This window comes from Phoenix dactylifera, chromosome 6, assembly GCF_051530095.1.
Source record: "Phoenix dactylifera cultivar Ajwa chromosome 6, Ajwa_hap1_PhDact_Kaust_v1.1, whole genome shotgun sequence".
In the NCBI taxonomy this organism is placed as follows: Eukaryota; Viridiplantae; Streptophyta; class Magnoliopsida; order Arecales; family Arecaceae; genus Phoenix; species Phoenix dactylifera.
In genome coordinates, this window is record NC_143195.1 from 9,980,629 (window position 1) to 9,988,296 (window position 7,668).

General features: G+C 39.3%; 1 non-coding gene across 1 annotated transcript; it reads left to right on the forward strand.

Moving 5' to 3' along the window:
- The first annotated feature begins 6,740 nt into the window (after positions 1-6,740).
- LOC113461270 (small nucleolar RNA R71) lies at positions 6,741-6,850 on the forward strand. The gene has a single exon (XR_003383422.4). It is a non-coding gene; the product is annotated as a small nucleolar RNA R71 (small nucleolar RNA).
- The last annotated feature ends 818 nt before the right edge of the window (positions 6,851-7,668 follow it).

A 7,668-nucleotide genomic window follows, 5' to 3' on the forward strand; every position in this document is an offset into this window, starting at 1 on the left:
GTTGCTTGATCCGGGAGCTGGGAGGCGTGTGAAACGGGCGGAAGAAGGGGCGTTGATCGGGTTGTGAATGGACTCGAGGAGGAGCGGACGCTTGGAAGCCTCTGAGATCAAATCACGAATCTGGGAGCTCGCGGTATGCTGAAGATGGTAACGGATGAGGGCTGCAGCAGGATCTTTGGCATGTGTCCCGGGAAGAGGCTATGGCATGTAGACATGTGTAGCTCCGGTGCAAATGTGCTTGACCAGATTCAATTATGCTCCTAACATCATTAGGCTTGGAGCCATGCCTTATCCCAAACTATACAAAATGTGCATTTAAACTCTTGATTTACAATAACTTTTGCACCACAAAAAATATGATTTTAATGCAACACATTTAATCATTATTTATTAGCAATAATATTAATTTAAGTGATGTGTAAATCGCACTTTTGTGCTCTCATCACACCCCCCAACTAGCTTATTGCTAGTCTCTAGCAATTAACGAGCAAACGATAAAATGAGGGCACAAAAAATGTTGTCTATCCTATGATTTTTTTTTTTTTTTTTTTATTGAAGCTGAAGATACAAAACTAAGATACGTACCCATTTTCGCAGGGCATTACGATTGCACTTAGCACGTGCAACAAGCCGTTAAACCCCTAGGTTACCCTAGTGGACGAGTGTTGTCTCGTGAGGGTTTTCAGGGATGTTACCCACAAACATCATGAATGATATGACATGCGGTCCTAAATTCTAAGCTAATACCCATGTAATTAATATATATTTTCAAGCATGGCAACTATCAAAGCAAGGGGAAATATGAAAGTGTAGTGTGCATAAAATAATATGACTTTCTCAGAGTACTAATACCTCCACCACAACATGGTACCGCTTGAATTTTAGGTGCACTACTCAAGTTCGCAAGTGTTTACTACAGTTTATTAGAACCTGATCTATCAAATTTTCAGAATATCACATGTTGTCTACATTCGTCAAGAATGGTTCGTATGTAAAGAAAGAGCTATCAATCCCAACTAAATATCCAAAGTACACAAAGGTCCAATACAATGGAGTCAAACCAGCCATTACCACATGTCACTGGGTTCAGCCCGACCAACCCTATTCATGCTTTTTTTTTTTTAGCATAAATATTGGAAACACATATGGTGATTACAATAGTCCAACCCCCTTAGGCTCTAGCAAGGTCCATGTAGCGAGTTTTCGGCCAATGACTCTTGATCCAGTTGGCTCAAGGCATTAGGTGAAAACACCCCTCGGGCTTAATTACTCGAACCAAACTACACCACGAGGTTAGACTTGTCATCTCCTCATTTATTTATTTATTTATTTATTTATTTATTTTTTATTATTTTTTTTTTCAAAATAGAGAAGGTAAACTGAACCATATAACGTGACTGCATCGTGACTATAGGTCAACCAAGGTCGGAACATAAGGCACTTAGGTGATCTAGCCAGGGTATTCAACCTCTATCTTTATGTGAAAACCAAATCATGAACCTTATAGTACGGACAAGGATACTCGTACTTCTTTTATAGATACGGCTTAATAAAAATGCATTAAACAAATATGAACTCCTGAGGCCTTCCTATAATCATTAAGTACATGTGCGGGGATCTAATAATAGGTCTCTGATCAGTCATAATATGCATGTGTTCCTTGCCGTAATAGTTGCACAAACTCAATATGAAAATACATGTGCATTTGCTTAGAAAAGAATGCAATTTTTTTTTTTTTTTTCAAAATACTTCCCTCCCCCCAACTTAAACATTGCATTGTCCTCAATGTAATAGATACAAGAAAGCTATAATGAAAGACAGTAGAGAAAATAATATTGAAGAGAAGAGGAATACCTTGAGCTGTTGATATCCAGAAAATAAAATCTACAAAACTAGAAAAATAATCCTAACTAATATACACGTACCTTTGCCTTCATGCTCAGTCATAAGAAGGCTCCCCCAAGAAAAAGGAGTCCTCTTCATCTGTAAAATTCTCAAGAAAAGGTTTTAACCTGTGTCCATTTACCTTAAAAATTTTACCATCCCGTGGATTCTCAATCTCAACCGCCCCATGTGGAAAAACAGTTTTTATAATGTAAGGACCTGTCCATCTTGATCGCAACTTACCAGGAAACAGATGTAAGCGGGAATCATATAAAAGAACTTTTTGCAAAGGTTCAAAAGATTTTTTTAAAATTGATTTATCATGTAAGATCTTCATTCGTTCTTTGCAAATTTTAGCGTTGTCATAAGCATCTCTGCGAATCTCATTAAGCTCGTTTAATTGCAATTTTCTAGCTAGACCGGCATCTTGTAAATCAAAATTTAATTTTCTAATTGCCCAATACGATTTATGTTCTATTTCTACGGGCAAATGACACGCTTTTCCGTAGACTAGCCGGTAGGGAGACATGCCAAGAATGGTTTTGTATGCAGTACAGTAAGCCCATAATGCATCTGATAGTTTTAAGGACCAATCTTTTCGTGATGGATTTACCGTTTTTTCTAAAATACGCTTGATTTCTCGATTGGCTAACTCTACCTGGCCACTAGTTTGCGGGTGATATGGGGTAGCAACTCTGTGGGTGACACCATACTTTTTTAATAATGTCTCAAAAGGCTTATTACAAAAGTGTTTTCCACCGTCACTAATTATAACCTTAGGCATCCCAAATCGTGAAAAAATATTTTCTTTTAAAAACTTCAGGACAGGTTTGTGATCATTGGTCCTACAAGCAACAGCTTCTATCCATTTGGACACATACTCGACCCAAACTAAAATGTACTCATATCCAAAAGATGGTGGGAATGGGCCCATAAAATCGATGCCCCAACAATCGAAAATTTCGATAATAGTAATGGGTTGAAGAGGCATCATTTGCCTACGAGTTAGGCTTCCAATACGTTGACATGGATCACATGTCCTGCAGAACTCGTGGGCATCTTTGAACATAGTAGGCCAATAGAAACCACATTGCAAGACTTTTGCAACAGTTTTCTTAGAGGCAAAGTGTCCACCACAAGCATCAGTGTGGCAGAAAGAAAGTACGCTTTGTATATCATGATCCGGTATGCATCGTCTAAAGATTTGATCGTTGCAATATTTAAATAAATAGGGTTCGTCATAGTAATAATTCTTTACTTCGCGCAAGAAAATTTTTCTATCTGTCGACCCCCAATGCTCTGGCATCCAGTTTGTAACAAGAAAATTTACAATATCTGCATACCATGGCATACTAGAAAGTGCAAACAACTGCTCTTCAGGGAATGAGTCCTTGATGGAAAATTGTGGCACTGAATCATGAAAAACTAGCCGTGATAAATGGTCAGCAACCACATTCTCTACTCCCTTTTTATCTTTAATAGTGATGTCAAATTCTTGGAGTAGAAGTATCCATCGTATTAATCGTGGTTTGGCCTCTTTCTTATCCAACAAATATTTTAGTGCCGCATGGTCCGTGAAGATAACAATAGGAGCACCAAGGATATAAGAGCGAAATTTATCTAAGGCAAATACTACTGCAAGCAATTCCTTCTCGGTAGTGGTGTAATTCATTTGAGCATCGTTTAAGGTTTTGCTTGCATAGTAAATGACATATGGCTTATTATCCTTGCGTTGTCCTAAGACAGCTCCTATCGCATAGTCGCTAGCGTCGCACATAATCTCAAACGGTAATGACCAATCGGGTGGTCGCACGATGGGTGCAGTGCTAAGCATAGACTTCAACTTTTCAAATGCCTCCTGACAGGTTTCAGTCCAATTGAACGGTGTATCAAGGGATAGGAGGTTACATAATGGTCGAGCTATGACACTAAAGTCCTTGATGAACCTCCTATAGAATCCGGCATGACCCAAAAATGATCTGACATCTCTAACCGTCTTGGGTGCAGGTAGTTTAGCAATTAAATCAGTCTTAGCTCTATCTACTTCCATGCCCTTCGATGAAACAATATGTCCTAAGACAATTCCTTTTGGTACCATGAAGTGGCATTTCTCCCAATTCAGTATCAAATTCTTTTCCATACATCGAGCTAAGACAGCTTGTAAATGTGACAGGCATTCATCAAATGTGTCGCCAAAAACAGAGAAGTCGTCCATGAACACTTCCAAAAATTTTTCGTTCATGTCTTCAAAGATGCTGAGCATGCATCTTTGGAATGTTGCAGGTGCATTACACAACCCGAATGGCATTCGTCGGAAAGCAAATGGGCCAAAAGGACAAGTGAAGGTAGTCTTCTCTTGATCTTCCGGTGAAATTTCAATTTGATAATATCCCGAATAGCCATCGAGAAAACAATAGAAATCATGCCCTGCAACTCTCTCCAATACTTGGTCTAAGAAGGGTAGAGGAAAGTGATCCTTTCGTGTGACCAAATTAAGCTTACGGTAGTCAACACACATGCGCCAACTCGTCGGGACACGAGTTGGAACTAGTTCACCTTGTTCATTTTCTACTACCGTCAAACCCGACTTCTTAGGAACAACTTGAGTAGGGCTTACCCACTTGCTATCGAAAATTGGGTAAATAATACCCACATCAAGCAACTTGAGGACTTCTGCCTTAACCACATCTCTCATCGTAGGATTTAACCTTCGTTGCATTTGCCTTGTGGTTTTGGCATTGTCCTCCAAATATATCCGGTGCGTGCAAATTAAGGGGCTAATTCCCTTCAAGTCGGCAATAGACCATCCTAAGGCTCCTTTATGATTCTTTAAAACATCAATTAATTTTCTTTCTTGGGTATGATCAAGTCCAGACGAGATGATTACAGGAAAAGTATCTTCGGGTCCAAGAAAAGCATACTTAAGTTCCTTTGGTAAGGGTTTCAATTCGAGCTTGGGTGCTTGCTCATGGGATGGTTCTATTTTCACCTCTCGAGGTGGCAACTGTTCAAATTTTTCTACTTTTGGTCTCCACCCATTGATCATCATGGCGTTCGAAAAATTCATACTAGGTTTGACCAACAAATCATCTTTATTGGTGCCATTAGAACACCAATCAATTAAACTATCGCCGGATGGATCGTTAAATGCTTCAGCTAATAAATATTCCTCCGCGATAGTTTCAACCCAATCAACCTCTTTACTCTCTTCGAAATCATTGGGTTGTTTGCACACATTAAAAATGTTCAGTTCTAAGGTCATGTTACCAAAAGAAAGCTTCATGACGCCATTCCTATAATTAATTAATGCATTAGAAGTCGCAAGAAATGGACGTCCTAAAATGACCGGAATCTGAGACTGTGAGTTCAAAGCCGGATGTGTGTCCAATACGATAAAATCGACAGGAAAGTAGAACTTGTCTACTTGGACTAATACATCCTCGACAATCCCCCTTGGAATTTTAACTGACCGGTCAGCTAATTGCAAAGTGACGGAGGTTGGCTTCAACTCACCTAAACCAAGTTGCTCATATACAGAATATGGCAACAAATTCACACTCGCTCCTAAATCTAACAATGCTCGCTCTATCCTAAAGTCGCCTATGATGCATGAGATGGTTGGGCAACCTGGATCTTTATACTTAGGGAGAATGTTGTGCTGCAAAATAGCACTAACATTTTCAGTTAAGAATGCCTTCTTCTTAACATTTAATCTACGCTTGACAGTACACAAGTCCTTCAAAAATTTGGCATATGAAGGTACTTGTTTGATTGCATCAAGAAGAGGTATGTTGATTTTTACTTGCTTAAAAAGCTCAAGAATTTCAGAATTAGGTTCGAGCTTTTGCAACGGCTTTAATCGTTGTGGAAAAGGTGGAGGAAAAGGGCATTCAACTTTCTCGGTAGAAGTTGGGACCTCAACTTCATCTTTGTCCCTTTCATCAACTTTGGGAGCATCAGAATTAGAAGTGACTTGCGGTTTTAATGGGACGGTATGATCAATGACTTTCCCATTACGCAAAGTCATGATACTCTTTGCATGTTCTGTATGCGAACTAGAAAGATCCGTATTATTACTACCGTGCACTTGTGGGTTAGGTTGGGGTTGAGCTGGAAGCTTATCCTTCTCTTGGGTACTTAGGACGGTAGTCAACATTGATAATTGGTTCCTTATGTCTTCAAAATTTCGAGTATTTTGAGCATTGATACTAGCTTGACCTTGTAGAAAAGTTTGTATGGATTGCAAGGTATCCTCGATATTTGGCTTTTGAGAAGGTGATGGTGCATAAGTAGGATGTGTAGGTGGAGGAGCTGAATGGTGTGACTGTTGAGGATGATCGTTTCTCCACCTAAAATTTGGGTGATTCTTCCAACCAAGATTATAGGTATTCGAGTATGGATCGTTATAAGGCTTTTGGTAGGAGTTCATAGCATTTGCTTGATCGTGCAAGACTTCTTTGAATGCCGGTATGGTGGGGCAATCTGTAGTAGTATGACCCGACATATCGCAGATACCACAACACTCGTTTCTAAGCTCTATAGTCTTGACAGGCTCAACCTTCCTAAGCTCAATTTCTTCCACCTTCCTAGTGAGGGCTGCCATTTTAGCATGAAGATCATCCTCAGTTCTGAGGTTGTAAAGGCCTCCCTGTACAGAGTTAGTAGGCTTAGGTAAAGACTTGGTGTTTCTATCCCCGTTATCCCAAAGTTGGGCAGTCTCAGCAAGGGAATCCAAATATTCCCACGCCTCATCAGGGTGTTTTTCTAAAAATCTACCATTGCACATGGTTTCTACAAATTGTTTTAACTGTGGAGATAAACCTTCATAAAAGAAGCTAATGGTTCTCCAAGTTTCGAACCCGTGATGAGGGCATGAGAGAAGAAGGTCTTTAAATCTTTCCCAACATTCATAAAATGTTTCATTATCTTTTTGTTGGAAATTGCTAATATGTCTTTTTAAAAAGTTGGTCCTTTGTGTGGGGAAGAACTTCTTTAGAAATTCTCTCTGCATATCTTGCCAATTTCTTATTGATCTAGGTCGCAAAGAGTTTAGCCATGTTTTGGCCTTATCCTTTAGAGAGAAAGGAAACAATGTCAACTTGAGGACATCCTCGGTGACATTTGGCACTCTAAATGTAATGCTCAATTCTTCAAAATCCTTTAAATGAAGATACGGACTTTCGGACTCTAACCCATGAAACTTGGGCAGCAATTGGATTACCCCTGGTTTGATGTCAAAATGTCCTACATTATCAGGAAAAATTATGCATGAAGGCTGACTAGTCCTAGCCGGTTGTAGGTATTGTCTTAGAGTCATAACATGGGGTTCTCGTTCTCTATTGTGGTGACTCCCCGCATCTTCATTTAGATCAGCCATCTCACAAGGTGTGAGATATTGCGAAGGAATTTCAGAAGTATGTCCTAAGGGATGATCTAAAGTTGTACGACTTAATCGACCGGTGTCGTCCCTATTCCACTTTAACATGCAAAATAATTCCCTCTCTTTTTTTTTTTCTTTTTTTTTAAAAAAAATAAAAAAAATAATAAATATAAGTACCAAATAAAGATATCCTAAAACGACACCTTAATTCAAAAATCTATTCTCAATCAATCATGCAACAAAACATTACACCTCAATTTCTAATGTTTTTCTTAAATTTCTAGACAGCTCCTAACTGGTTTGAAGAGGGCACCTAAGCCTCCAATCCGGTCTAATGAACCTAGTTGACCAGGTAAGCTCCCAGGTAAGTGGAGGGGTCACGATGCGTTCGCAAAGGTCCCACT